Source organism: Bufo gargarizans, chromosome 3, assembly GCF_014858855.1.
Source record: "Bufo gargarizans isolate SCDJY-AF-19 chromosome 3, ASM1485885v1, whole genome shotgun sequence".
NCBI lineage: Eukaryota > Metazoa > Chordata > Amphibia > Anura > Bufonidae > Bufo > Bufo gargarizans.
In genome coordinates, this window is record NC_058082.1 from 57,461,546 (window position 1) to 57,476,174 (window position 14,629).

Here is a 14,629-nt window from a genome sequence, read left to right on the forward strand (position 1 = left end):
GTCTTCTAGTGGTTTTGGCAAGCTTCTCGTACTTTTTCATGCCAATATGGACATCATACAGTGGCGGAAATAATTATTTGACCCCTCACTGATTTTGTAAGTTTGTCCAATGACAAAGAAATGAAAAGTCTCAGAACAGTATCATTTCAATGGTAGGTTTATTGTAACAGTGGCAGATAGCACATCAAAAGGAAAATCGAAAAAATAACTTTAAATAAAAGATAGCAACTGATTTGCATTTCATTGAGTGAAATAAGTATTTGAACCCCTACCAACCATTAAGAGTTCTGGCTCCCACAGAGTGGTTAGACACTTCTACTCAATTAGTCACCCTCATTAAGGACACCTGTCTTAACTAGTCACCTGTATAAAAGACACCTGTCCACAGAATCAATCAATCAAGCAGACTCCAAACTCTCCAACATGGGAAAGACCAAAGAGCTGTCCAAGGATGTCAGAGACAAAATTGTAGACCTGCACAAGGCTGTAATGGGCTACAAAACCATTAGCAAGAAGCTGGGAGAGAAGGTGACAACTGTTGGTGCGATTGTTCGAAAATGGAAGGAGCACAAAATGACCATCAATCGACCTCGCTCTGGGGCTCCACGCAAGATCTCACCTCGTGGGGTGTCAATGGTTCTGAGAAAGGTGAAAAAGCATCCTAGAACTACACGGGAGGAGTTAGTTAATGACCTCAAATTAGCAGGGACCACAGTCACCAAGAAAACCATTGGAAACACATTACACCGCAATGGATTAAAATCCTGCAGGGCTCGCAAGGTCCCCCTGCTCAGGAAGGCACATGTGCAGGCCCGTCTGAAGTTTGCCAATGAACACCTGAATGATTCAGAGAGTGACTGGGAGAAGGTGCTGTGGTCTGATGAGACCAAAATAGAGCTCTTTGGCATTAACTCAACTCGCTGTGTTTGGAGGAAGAAAAATGCTGCCTATGACCCCCAAAACACCGTCCCCACCGTCAAGCATGGGGGTGGAAACATTTTGCTTTGGGGGTGTTTTTCTGCTAAGGGCACAGGACAACTTATTCGCATAAACGGGAAAATGGACGGAGCCATGTATCGTGAAATCCTGAGCGACAACCTCCTTCCCTCTGCCAGGAAACTGAAAATGGGTCGTGGATGGGTGTTCCAGCACGACAATGACCCAAAACATACAGCAAAAGCAACAAAGGAGTGGCTCAAGAAGAAGCACATTAAGGTCATGGAGTGGCCTAGTCAGTCTCCGGACCTTAATCCAATCGAAAACCTATGGAGGGAGCTCAAGCTCAGAGTTGCACAGAGACAGCCTCGAAACCTTAGGGATTTAGAGATGATCTGCAAAGAGGAGTGGACCAACATTCCTCCTAAAATGTGCGCAAACTTGGTCATCAATTACAAGAAACGTTTGACCTCTGTGCTTGCAAACAAGGGTTTTTCCACCAAGTATTAAGTCTTTTTTGGTTAAAGGGTTCAAATACTTATTTCACTCAATGAAATGCAAATCAGTTGCTATCTTTTATTTAAAGTTATTTTTTCGATTTTCCTTTTGATGTGCTATCTGCCACTGTTACAATAAACCTACCATTGAAATGATACTGTTCTGAGACTTTTCATTTCTTTGTCATTGGACAAACTTACAAAATCAGTGAGGGGTCAAATAATTATTTCCGCCACTGTATATGGCATTAACTGCCACCATAGCCAGGGTGTAGTGGCTAGAAGGTTGTTTCGAGCATAACCAGCAATTGGTCCTATTCGCTACCTTAGCTAATTGGAGGTGCATTTCAAACAATAGATTAGGATGCTTATAATTATTACCATTGATAAAATACACAAAGCTAAGAAAGATAGTAAAAATGATACACCTCATTCTGGCCTATGGTTCAGCAGCTTGTGGACCCAGTTGTCTCCTCCTTCGAGCTTCAGTGAGGTTGGCATCGTCAGCTGTATCTGGAATGGTCCAAGATATCTCGGTTCTAGTCCCATCCTCTGATGTTTCTTGTAGACAACCTAATCACCTGGTTGGGTAGAATGAACACCGGTTATTGAGTCGGGGTCCGGGATAGACTCTCAGACCTGGTGGTGGACCTTTTAAAGCTCCCTTTACAGAAACTGCACATACCCTGTCAGCTGAGAATGTAGAGATGACAGCTGTTGGGGGTAGTATAATCCTGTCTTAGGAGGGCTTCCAAACAAGACCTCATAGGGTGATAACTCATCAGGTTTCCTGGGGGCACTCCTGATGGAATAAAGAGCAATACAGAGACATTCAGGCCATGGTTTCAAAGTGTCAGCCATAATTTGTGAAATCCGGTTCTTAATGATCCCATTAAGACGCTCAACCTTACCGCTGCTCTGAGGATGATACGGAGTGTGTAAACCCTGGTTGATGTGGAGAGCTTTACATACCTCTGCAAAGATCTGCCCGGTGAAGAGAGAGCCGCAAGTCGACTCGATAGTCTCAGGCAGGCCCCAACGGCACACAATCTCGGACAGGATCTTTTTTGCGGTGGTTGTGGCATTGGTGCATTTGACGGACACACTTCAGGCTAACCAGAGAACATGTCTACACGGACCAGGATGTGCTCATACGGCCCAGTCCATGTTAACATAATGTAGTCTATCTGGATTTGCTGGAAAGGATAATCTGGTGGCTTTACAGTCCTACCGGTGTTGTGTGCAGAGCACACACCAGGCAAGATGCTGCAAACCTGGTGGCCACAGTGCAGAACCCAGGTGCAATATAATGCTCCTCCACCTGTGCACACATAGCCACTTTTGACAGGTTCCCAGGGTAATGGGATGAGTGGGCCATCTTTGAAAAAAGTGACTTTGACAGGCACCATTTGCCGTCAATGCCTAAATATCATCGTGTCCCAGGATGGCCCCCAATGCCGTCCATCTCCTCTTTTCCTGCATCTCTGCCTGAGACTGCAGTTTTTTAAACTCCTCTAACTGTACATCAGAATGGATTGCAAGCATTAGGGTCCCACCCCCTGGATCCAAAGCACCCTCCTTAGCAGCCCGATCTGCCAAGGCATTCCCAGTAGCCTCCATGGTCGTCTCCGTAGTATGGGCCTTAACCTTCAAAATGGCCATTTTGTGTGGCAGGTTAAAGGCAATGAACAACCTATCAATCAGTTCTGCGTGCTTTACTGGCTTACCTGAACTGGTCAGAAACCCTCTTGCCTTCCAGATAGGCCCAAAGTCATAAGCTATCCCAAAAGCATATCTCGAATCCGTATAGACATTATTCCTCCGGCCTCGATGGAGCTCGTATGCCCTTGCCTACACCTACAGCTCTGCCTCCTGTGCTGACATGTGTGAGCTCAAAGAGCCTTTTTCCACCACTTCGCTAACCATTGTCACCGCATACCCGGTGTGTCTCTTATCCTCTGGGGTGTAATACATGGAACCATCGTCGAAAATATTTTTGGCGTGTGGGATTGGTGTCTCCTTCACCGGACTGATAGCTGCTGACTCGAGTTCCACCAGAGAAAGGCAGTCGTTATGTTCTTCGACGTGGTCACCTGCTTCAAAATTTGAGAAAAGATTTGAGCCGGTCGTTAGCACCACTATCCCTTCCCTTCTCTTCGTCCTTGGTAACAGGAAGAAGAGAAGACAGATTCAAAATGGTGCACCGTCTAATCGTCAAGTTGGTAGGAGTCAAGAGGGCTACCGCGTACTTGGTCAATCTGGCTGCGGAGAGTTGTTTAGTTTGGACTTGGTTCAGGATCTCTTGCACTGAATGGGGAGTATAGAGTGTGAGAGGGGAGTCCAGAACTATGTCGCCAACTTTCTGTTCTAGTACAGCGCAGGTGGCCACAGCCCTTAGACAACCTGGTGACCCTTGGATAACTGGGTCTAAGGCAGTTGACAGGTACATGATGGGTCGGTATCTGGACCCATGTAGTTGGGTCAGTACTTCTGTCACGTGGCCCTTGCTTTCGTAGCAAAAAAGGTAAAAGGGTAGGTCATAGTTGATCAGACCTAAGGCCGGTGTTTTAGAGAGTTCTTGGGTCAGATCCTGGAGGATCGACCAGTCGTTGTCTGAAATTTGGGACAGTATTTTAGATGTCAGCTTGTAGAGGGGATCCAGTTTAGAAGGGATGTTTGGTATCCAGTCCCTGCAGTAGTTGACCAGTCTGAGGACAGCCCTCAGTTGCCGGTGGTTTTTTGGTCTCCGCAGGTCTTTCAGAGTCTGGACTCTCTGGGTGGTCAGGTGTCGGGTTCCTTGAGAGATACAGTGCCCCAAAAATATAACTTTCTCCCTGCAAAACTGTTGTTTTTCTTTACTCGCCTTGCTTCCTGTTGCCGCCAGGTAGTTGAGCAGTGACACAGTATGTTGATAACAATCCTCTGAAGTGGGACAGCAAATTAGCAAGTCGTCCACATACTGTAGCAACGTCACCTCTGGATTCATCGGGGTCCACTGATCCAAAACGATTTTTAATTTGCAGCTATATTCATAGGGACTGGTCACTAACCCCTGAGAGAGACGTGTCCAAGTAAGTTGTTGACCCTGGAATGAAAAGGCAAAAAGGTATTGGCACTGGGGATCCAGTGGTACCAAAAAAAAGCATTTGTTAGATCAATGGTGGTATTGAGGCCAGTAGAGTGTGTGGGTTGGGCACCATGGGAGCGTTGCTGATGATGATCTTGTTTACAGCTCTCAGGTCATTTACTAGTCAGTATGTCGTTTACTGGCCTTTGGCTGTCTTTTTGGCCACTGGGAAAAGCAGGGTGTTACAGGGTGATTTCATTGGTGCAAGGACCCCTATCTGTAGATAATGGTCTACCTGGATTTTCAGACTGTCAATTTGGGCCACGCTCAAGGGGTATTTTGGAAGTCGGGGCAAAATACTCCCTGATTCAACAACATAAAGCTGCCTCGGCGGTGTATAAACATAAGGGGGAGTATATATTAGAACTAAGTGGAACGCAGTTACATTTCCGGTATTGGAACTTCTGGTCCTTGGAGCGCACGGAGGTGATCGAACTTCCGATCTGTGGAACGCATTTGCGTTCCACAACGGCGTTCCAAAACTTACAGGGTGCTTTGGAGATCCCAATTATGAAAAATCGAAGCATGTAGTGGTGGAGTGTGAATGGAAATTAGTGTTTGGGGCCCTCTATTATGCTATGGGAATAAGAGGGAAGTTTTTTTTAGGATTTTATTCTGAAAGTATCACAGGAGGAAGTGGGGGGAAGTGACTAATTGGGAGGAGAAGATATATAAGGTGCTAATATTGAAGTTAGCATTGAGACACCTGACATCTCAGAAGCCTGCATCTTTGCTCAAGTCTCCAAGTGGCTCCTGATTGATGGACACCAATGTGAAAATCTTTATCGTGAGATTCTAGCTAAGTATATATAATCCAATATACATCCCCTGACGATCTGGTCTCTAAATCACGGACTGGGGAAATGCTGCGTCGGGATACATTTATTTGTCATATATCTACCAATATTTACTGGTGGGATCCATCTTTTTGTCATATATCTACCAATATTTACTGGTGTTTTAGTGGTACACTAAAACTATATACTCAGCGGGCCATTTAACCATGTTTGTCTTATATCCCATTAGACTCTAGGGTTTAACAGGGTTTTATAGACAAGGCACAAGGACAGGGAACCCCTACCATTAAGGGGTGTCCCTGGGCAGAAGCTTAGGGAAGGGACATATAGGGAGAATATAAGAATTTAGGTGACTATATCTTTTTATCCTGGCCCCCCATTTGCATCTTGGAAGAATAACCTACAGAGCCTTCTGTCTATATCCCGAGGTACCTGCCTATGGAGACCCTCTTTGCAAATTTCAAGCAACTACCATGCTGGGTTATATCAACAAACCGTGAGTAATCTCATATAAACAAATGTGTATATGGTTCTGAGACAATGAGTGTGCCATATGTATCTGTATATTTGATCCACGGGGTCTGTGCTTGATCAGAGCTTAATTTTAAAGAAAAGTAATAAAAGTTATATTTTATATTAGTGGGAAGGTGTTAAAAGTTGGTTCCAAAACACTCCCTGGCCTAATGTTGACTGTAGTCGGTGGCAACATTGTATTTGTCAACTGCCCAGATTTTGGGATCAATCTCTGCCAATACATCCAACTCCAGAAAACATGTTGGCTCAGTAGGATAAAGCTATCATGGTACACAATCTTTCTTCAGTGCACTACTCACCACAACACCCATTGGAGTGTACTGAATGACCGCCTGAATTTTTGATAATATGTCTGTCCACAGCAAGTTGATGGGAACGTAATCCGAGACTATTACTGACTGGATAGCTTTCGTGTGCTGACCCAATCTGCAATGGAGTGGTTTGGTGGTCTGTAATGACAACGTCTGACCTGTGAGACCTACTGTTGGCGTGCTCTCCCCAGAGAGGGAAAACTTGCCTCAAAGATACTGAGATCTCAAAACAGTTCTGGCTGCACCGGTGTCAATGAGGCAAGGGAGAGGGTGTTTTAGTTCCTCGAGAGAAAAGTTATGTGCTGACACCAATTTGCCGATGCCCTATGATGACTCACAGGCATGACCTACCATTCCTATGACAGGCTTGGAAGGGTTGTCTGGGATAAACTGCCATCTGCCTCCTGGTTTATCGACAAGCTTCGGGCAGTGCTTTTGGATGTGGCCCTCTCGACCACAGTTATGGCACTTGTAGTTACTAAACCTTTGCTTCCGAGCATCCCTTCTCTTCTATTCTCTCTCAGGGTCCTGTGATACAAGGACCTTAGCCGCCTTATCCTGCTTTCTTTTATCAATCTCTCTCTCTATAGCGGAGAGAGTGGACAAAATTGCAGACATGGACATATCACTGTATTCGGGTCTGGCTAGGAGTAACCAGTCCCAAAACTTGGTATTGATGCCCTCCAAGAATTTGGCCCTGAGCAAGAGATGGGTGGGAGTGACCTTCGTGCCATCGTGTGGTACATCAGGATCGACCTCGAGGTCCGCGTCCAGTGCAGCCTGTTTCAGGCGCTGCCAGAAACAAGCACACTCTTCATCTGGGTTTTGATTTAACTTCATCATATCTAAGGTTGAATTAGCACCATATAGTTCTGGAGGTGTGGATTTAAGAGCTATACAAAACTCCTTACCTCCTGAGGTGGCCCGCTCGTGGGTGGTGATGTCACAACCTGCTATAATGACACTGGCTACCTCCGGGCCCACCTAGGCCTACAGAATCTCCCACTCATGCCATAACTAAACTGGTTCTGGCAGAACATAGTCCGGTAACTCAGCCAGGATTGATTTCTGCAGGGGTTAAAGGGACATGCCACATTACCCTCTCCTTTTATACACGCTCACCTTGTGCGTTGGGTGGTCCTTCATACTGCTGTACCCATACTGGATAGGCTTTAGACTGAGGGTTATGCAAACAGTCGGGTGCACATCTGGGAGATTGAGGCTTCATGTGAGGACTAAGATATAACACCTCACTCACAGGCCCATCCAATCTGAGGTCCCCCAAGGTTGGGATACAGTTTGGGAGTTGTGGTCGTTTGGGAGGCTTTGAGTTCATTGATGCAGTCCACTCAATTTTTCAATCTGGTGTCGATCCCTCTAGACTCACAGGTTGTTTGTAGGTTATAGGTTAGAAACAGAGGGAGGAGATTTAGAAGGAGTGGGTGCCGGAGATGATTGAGGGACAGGAAAGAGGGGTTGAGAAATGGTTTGGGAAGGGCTGGCAGTGTCAGAAGCGACCCTGTCAGCAGTGGAGGTGGAAGTGACAGTTGGGGACTTACTTAACTCGGGTACTGGTTGTGTTTCAGTAGGCCCGGGTTTAGTGGATCCAGTAAAAAAAATTTACTTCAAAGATGTCCGAAATTTGATAAAAACACAAAAATAAAGAAAAACAGATAAGTAAAAATCCCCAAAATTTGTAAAAATCTAAATTAAAAGGAATTCGCTGCATTAAAATGACTAAAAAGTAAAAAAAAAGGTTGTAGGAAGTGAGCCCACACCGCTATTCCCACCCCCTGAATTCAAACAAAGCCTTGCTTTCTGCGCTGGGTCACATGAGCGACAAAACAACAACAGTTCCACATGGGCTGCCCTAAAATGGGGGCTGCTCACTTAACCAGATACTAGCAAAGAACCAAAAATAGGGGAAATAAATGGTTAAAAACTGTGAAATTCAATTTAAAATTGATTTTTATCCTGTTTTTCAATTCAGATCGGGTGGATGGTTTTCCCAACTCTGAATTGATCCTACCAGGCTAGCCGAACAATGTGACAAAAATGACTCTCCCCCACGCTTCCAGCCATTCAAAGGGAAGGATTTTACAAACACATGGACAAAACAATGTGACAAAAATGGCTCCCCTTCCCCCACGCTTCCAGCCACTCAAACAAAGAGAAGGATTTTACTGACACATGGACAAACAAAGACCCTTTATACTTACCCCAGAAGCAACTTTTTAACCCTCTAAACCAATATATGGATCCCCAACCAATGCCTCCAGATCCTACCCAATTAATACAATTAATTTCTCCTCCTTATATCTAAAATTGTAAGAGCAAGAAGTAGGCTCTTTAGTGAGCGTCGCTAACAATAGGAGCTAACACAGATAAATAATAGCAGTTATTAGTACCACAAAGATTTTAAAAAAGTTGAAATATAGTTTGCACTTACTCAAACTTTGCCGGCTTTATTTGTAAAACCAATATCTCGCTGGTTTTCTCCCCCCTTTAGCTGCTATTGTTACGACGTACTGTCCTTATAGCTCGCCATCTGTAATATTATTGGGCGACCATGTGCCATGGAGGGCCGGGTTAACCCAATAAAAGGTCTAAGGCAGAAGCAGAATTTCTTGGAAACTAAGAAGACTGGACGCGAGTCTTCTTTCATCGGTGCTGGTCTTCTTATATCTAAAAGAGCTAATAGTACTTCACAGAGGTCAAGATTCGACGGTACCACGAATATCGGACCAGACCTTGCCATCATTCTTTCACCATGTCATACTTGTGGGATGCCGATGGGCCACTATGACAGCAGGAGGCATAACAACTGTTGGGGTCAAATAAGCTAAATGTCAGTGCAATACTGACAGTAACAATACACTGTAAAACTGTCACCGCCAGTTCTGTGAGAAGGTCTGGCAGACGTTCTTCTCTACCTCTTGCATGACGTTCTTTGTTTTGGTTTCACTTTGTCATCTCCTTTCCTTCTCCCAGGTGTCACCTATTTAGACTAATTGTCTCCCTTTATATTCCCTCCCATACTGCCTCACTTTGCGGTTTATACTACTTCCTGGATGAGGTGGTTACTGCTGGAGGCTGCTGTTTCTTCAGATAAGTCTTTTTCCTTTATTTGTGTTTCCTTGCTGGCTTGATTCTAGGTGACCCTGACTCCGTCCGTATTAAGTGCAGGGAGCCGTTGGTCGTGTCCCCTCATTATTATAGGGTTTTCAGGTGTCACACAGTATTAGGTACGTGGGCATGCAATCGTCTACCATAGAGACCCTTGCATGGGCATAGCAGTCAGGGAGAGCTCTAGAGGTTTTATAGGGCTCACCCATATGCTCCTTAGTTTGGGATCAAGCCAGTCAGATGTTTATTTATAAGTTCCAGCTTTCTGCAACATCATCTGTGACAAAAACAGAAGCATTGCATTGTATTAAACCAGCGAATAGTCTATTAGAAGTTCAAACCTCATCAGGGAAGGGGGGGGGGGGTTGACTAAAGAATGTAATACTATTTTTAAATTAGTTAAATTAATTAGTTAAAAAACACACAAAAACATTACAATAAAATATTTTTATGGAAAGAAGTAGAAAAAAATAGACATAACAGATATCTGCAATTTATTAAGGCCAATTAGGCCAATAAGTCCCTTCCAAAGGTGAATGCTGTAAAACTAGAAAAAAACATGTCAGAATAAAAATATAAAAAAAAGTGGTCAAAAAATTGTATATACATCAAAATGGTACCAATGAAAACATCAGCTCATCCTGAAAATAGCAGGCCCTGGCTCCCCTGATGGAAAATGAAATCGATAAGGTACTGAGACTATGGAAACAAAATAACACATTTTTTTTTTTTTTTTATAAAAATAGTAAAACACAAAGAAAAATCCTGACACATATTTGGTATCACTGTTATAACACTGGCCTGCAGAATAAAATGAACAAGTTATTTATGCTTTAAGTTAGCAGTGCAAAATTTAAATTGCTCTGTTTACAGGTCTGTATAGCACGTCGCTGCCTGTCCTCGCTCTGCTCACAGGTATGTATAGCACATCACTGCCTATCCTCGCTCCACTCACAGGTCTATATAGCATATCCCTGCCTGTCCTCGCTCCGCTCACAGGTCTGTATAACATATCCCTGCCTGTCCTCGCTCCGCTCACAGGTCTGTATAGCACATCGCTGCTTGTTCTCATTCCGCTAACAGGTCTGTATAGCACATAGCTACCTGTCCTCACTCCGATTACATGTCTGTATAGCACGTTGCTGCCTGTCCTCACACCACTCACAGCTCTGTATAGCATGTTGCTGCCTGTCCTCACACCACTCACAGGTGTACATAGTAGATCGCAGCCTTTCCTTGTGCAATGAGCCGGACCGTTGGTACGGTTACACGGACGACAAATTATGCAGTGGGTCAGGATATGGGTTTAATAATCTATAGTTTGTTTGTGGCGCCAATTGCAGCGCGCACAGGGTACTAACACAGGGTTCTTTAAGGTGTTGTAACTCACATACCAGGTTAGGAATGCCAGAGTGGTGTAATGTCTCTGTATGGTAGTGGTAATGGTGTCAACAGTGTCTCCTACCTGGGTACGGCTGGACTCCTGGATCCTGGCTCACTTGCAATTAAATGAGTGTGGTGCTAGTAGGAGTAATAGAGGAATTTTCAGCAGTAATTGAGATCCAGACCTTGGATAAAGTTCAAACTTGTCTTTACTGGTTCTAGCTTTCATCCAAGCAAGATACAGCATTAGTCTTTGGTCCCAGCAGGTATTGGCAATGTATGGCAGGAATATATCTTCTGTCCTATCATGTACCTGGAGCTTGCAGTAAAGGACGTCTGCTTGTTAGCTCTAAACTGTGGCAGGAATTTGGCTTCTGCACTTTCTATCTTCTGCTGTCTGGGGACTGACTAGCTGTGGAGGAATATGGCTTCTCCTGGGTCTCTGGTCTCTACTCACAGTTATCTTCACAGGGTATGGTTTCTTCCTGGAGCTGAAGTTGTCTGCAACTTTCTGCTTGGTTTCGTCCAGCTGAGCTGCAAAGCTCAGACTGGGAATTTCAAATCTCAGGACGAAACAAGACAGCAAGGTCTTCCCCAATGCAGGGAGAGCTAGAACTGGATCTAACTGTTTTTTGTCCTCCCTTGCTGCAGGATGTGGGAAACTCCACTTCCCTTAAGCAGGGGGGCAGAACAGAACAGGATCGTTCCACTCTGAACGGCCATAACATTAAAACTATCCCTACCAATGATGCTGCCACCTGCTGGTAGACCTGAAACATTGCAAGGAAAAGATTACATTTAAAATGGTTTTATATGCACAGTTGTGAAGACATGAGCAAAATCACATCAAATGACAATATTAATGCTCTTAGCAGGTTGTAGCGGGGTAAAATCGTTTAGTAACACAACTCTGGGGTGTTACACTTGCCCTGCTTACAGGTCTGTATAGCACATCGCTGCCTGTCCTCGCCCCCATCTCTGCTGTGTGCTGTGTAGGCGTGAATTACACCAACTCGCAGTTCCTGCCATAAAGTTAAAATTTTACAAGACAGTGAAAATGCTTTTTAAATGATGGTAATATAAGTTTACGTAAGTCTAATATGAATACCATCAAGCGTTGTTAATAAAGTGACTAACACCCTGAGAATCGAGAATGACGAGCGACTCTGACAACTGTTTGATATTTTATTAAAACGGGCGATAAAATATCTTTTTTGTTGTTAGACAAGGACAGATGGTTCCGGCTGATCATCACAGAGGAGCGGGTGCAGACAGTCTTATGATGACCTTGCCTAATATCACATTTGTCACATTTCATATGATTATAAAGCCATTGCAGCATGTAAAAGGTAAGGATAAAGCAAATGTAATTCAAATTAGACAATTAGTTTCAGATTGCAGCTAATTGCAGCAAATATGGCTCCTGGCACCCTTGTGCACACAGCTGAATTGGCCAGTAGATGTCTTTTTTCTGGTCACACATTTACATACATCCCAACTTGTGAAAATCGCAAAGAGTGACAATATATAATGGCACGCATAGCGCCTAATTTTAGGATACTCCTCTCACTCCGGCCAAAGCATAATTACTGAAACCTTCAGAACGGCAGCAGCTGGGGATCGGTTATGTGAGTGTAAGTTCCTTTATTTTTTTACAGCACGTGGAGCCCCAGGGAAAATTTATTTTCTTGCACTTCAATATCCAGTTAAATATTAGCACGTAAATAATCGGAATATGGATATTTTAAGGTAAAATTGCAACAAATAATAAAAATATTGTCTAATATCTAAGTAGAAACCATACCGATAGTTTAGTAAGGAGCAATTTAGTAAATGTATTAATGCACATTTAAGCATAAATTCCACAGGTCAAAAAAAGGGACATTTAAGGATCAAAGAGGGACAGAGGGACTTGAGTCAAAAAAAGGGACTGTCCCTCCAAAATAGGGACACTTGGGAGGCATGCATTTATAGTATACTGTATAATATTACATGTCCCCCATTTAGACAATTAGCTGACCACCTAATGTATGGAAAGCTACTAGCTTACAGAGTGGTTTTCCATTCTAGCTCATACAAGGGGTCCTGATGCCATAGTGGGACACGTGAACTGGGATTTTCATTCATTTTTTCCACCATATTATTTTTGAACTTATTTATAGGATATATTATAAATCCTACTCACCTGTCCCCTGAATGGGCAAGTTTTAGATCATGCATGGCCATAATCTCCAAACTAAGGCTACATGCACACGGCAGTGTTTTTTTACGGCCTCCGTTCCGATCCTTGCCAGACAATAACCTGGAGAGTTTTTGGGCAAGTGCTCCTTCCATAATGGCACGGTGGAATGTGGAGAAACTCATTGCTCTGGGACACAAGGACCAATATCTACCATGACAAGGTGAAAAAAGATGCGTCATGGGAGAAAGTCACCCGAAGAGGCGAATGGGACCGAGCAGACAAAAAAGGTTGTGCCAATTTAGGTTAGTGGAAGCTATGTGGTTTTGTGTCCCTTGCCTTCTTTTCCTGCCCTGTGTTCTTCCTGCTTTCATGTGCAATAGTCTCATGTGGCAATATAAGGGTCAGTTTTGTGCACATACTTCTGTTTATCCCTGGGCCTGATAGTATTTCCTTCTGTGTATAGAAAGGTGTTAAGACAGACATGTTAAATGCAAGTCTGGACATTAGCGACAGCACACAGTGCTGATCTAGACACAGCGTGCGGCTGTTAGTAGTTTGTGACACATGTGGACCTGTTAGAATTCATAAGGAGACATATGTTCCCTTTCCAAACAGATTATTATATTGGAAAAAGGCCTATTCACAATATTAACCTTTATCAGCCATGTGGTACACATTAGTATCCCTTGGGCCATACTGTCCAACATAGCCCTTGTGTGTATTTTCATATGCATTGAATGTTCCTGTACGTTTTCAAACGCTGCTGTTCGCCACACCTGTTCAGACTTTCAGCAAATGACAATGTTTTTCTGCTGTGGCGTTTGGCCTGTTCAGGTGACAGTGTATGTGCCAATGCCTATACACAGACATAACTCACACTGGGACATGCCTGGAACATGTAGTGCCATTGAGCGGCATATGGATATCTTTGACTGATATATAGGCTGCATGCAGCCTCTTATTGATTTTGCCCCTATAGTACTATGTCCTTTTTCTTAGCTTCTTTTGATCATGTATGTTAAGTTTTCCCAGTTTGGCCTCATCATTTGATGTTATGTGAAATGTTTGTTAGATTTTTGGGCAAAAATCAACTTATTCAATGTTTTTATTATGGATGTTTTCACAGTCAAACAAACAAAAACGCGCTGGACCAGTTGTTGCGATTAATACCGGCGGGAACTGAAAAGGGCCCTATTTGTACACGAAACAATTGTGTTTCCTTACACCAGTCATGGAATTAAGGGCGTAAGTGTTGTTACTACTATTGCACACACATGTTTGACAAACTGTTGGTCATGTCCACTATTTGTATATTTCAGGGATGGCCAACTTGTGGCCCTACAGATGTTGGGAAACTACAACTACCAGCATGACTGCACTGGCTACAGCTATCGGTCTACAGGAGGTCGTTGTGGTAGTTGTAGTTTTCCAACAGCTGGAGGTACGCCGTTTGACCATCTCTGGTCTCTTTAATTCTTTGATTGGTTCTAACTAGAATGCCTAGTTTTTGGGTGTTGGATTTTTTTTGGGCTCATAACCCACTTGTTTAATAATATAGTATATCATTTTGGGAAAAAGTATTGCAAGCAATGTTATAGGGCCTATCCCTTTATATACACAAATAGAATTACCTGTTTGTTTTCTTGGATTTTTTTTCTTTGGACCATTGATAGTAAAATAATATGTTATACTTAATTTGGTGTTGTTGTTGCTTGACAATAAAGTAAACTAGTAAT

General features: G+C 43.5%; 1 long non-coding RNA gene across 1 annotated transcript in view; it reads left to right on the forward strand.

Moving 5' to 3' along the window:
• LOC122933406 overlaps positions 1-14,629 on the forward strand; it is a 217,506-nt gene that overhangs the window by 186,862 nt on the left and 16,015 nt on the right. The window contains exons 3-5 of the long non-coding RNA XR_006388429.1: positions 10,202-10,243; positions 11,936-12,060; positions 14,020-14,138. This is a non-coding gene — a long non-coding RNA (uncharacterized LOC122933406). The remainder of the gene's footprint in view (positions 1-10,201; positions 10,244-11,935; positions 12,061-14,019; positions 14,139-14,629) is intronic.